Consider the following 670-nt stretch of genomic DNA (forward strand, 5'->3'; position numbering starts at 1 on the left):
AAAATTAAAAATTTTTGTTCATCAAAAGATTTTACAAAAAAATTGAAAAGGCAAGCTACCAATTGGAAGAATATCTTTGGAAGCCATATATCTGACAAGAATCTAATAACCAAAATATATATAAAACTTCAACAACTTAACAACAAAAAGACAAATAACCCAATCAAAATGGGCAAAGGATATGACTAAACATTCCACCAAAGAGGACTTTCAAATGGCTACTAAATACATGAAAAGATGCTCAATGTCAATAACCATCAGAGAGATGCAAATCAAAAGCATAATAAAATACCATTTCACTCTCACTAGGATGGTTAAGATTAAAAAAAAAGAAAAAACAGAAAATAACAAATGTTGGCGAGGATGTGGGGCTTTGAAACGCTTATCCACTGCTCGTAGGAATGCAAAATGGTATAGTCATTGTGGAAAACAATGTGGTGGTTCCTCAAAAATCTAAAAATAGAATTACCATATGACCCAGTAATTCCACTCCTAGGTATATATCCTAAAGACTTGAAAGCAGAGACTCAAAAAGAGACTTGTACATCAATGTTCATTGCAGCCCTATTCACAATAGCCAAAAAGTGGAAACAACATAAATGCCTAGTCTCTGTCAGACCAGTAAGTCTGGTCTTTTTTTGTGTGTGAGTTAGAATTTTGTTCTACATTT

This window comes from Trichechus manatus, unplaced genomic scaffold (assembly GCF_000243295.1).
Source record: "Trichechus manatus latirostris isolate Lorelei unplaced genomic scaffold, TriManLat1.0 scaffold00179, whole genome shotgun sequence".
In the NCBI taxonomy this organism is placed as follows: domain Eukaryota; kingdom Metazoa; phylum Chordata; class Mammalia; order Sirenia; family Trichechidae; genus Trichechus; species Trichechus manatus.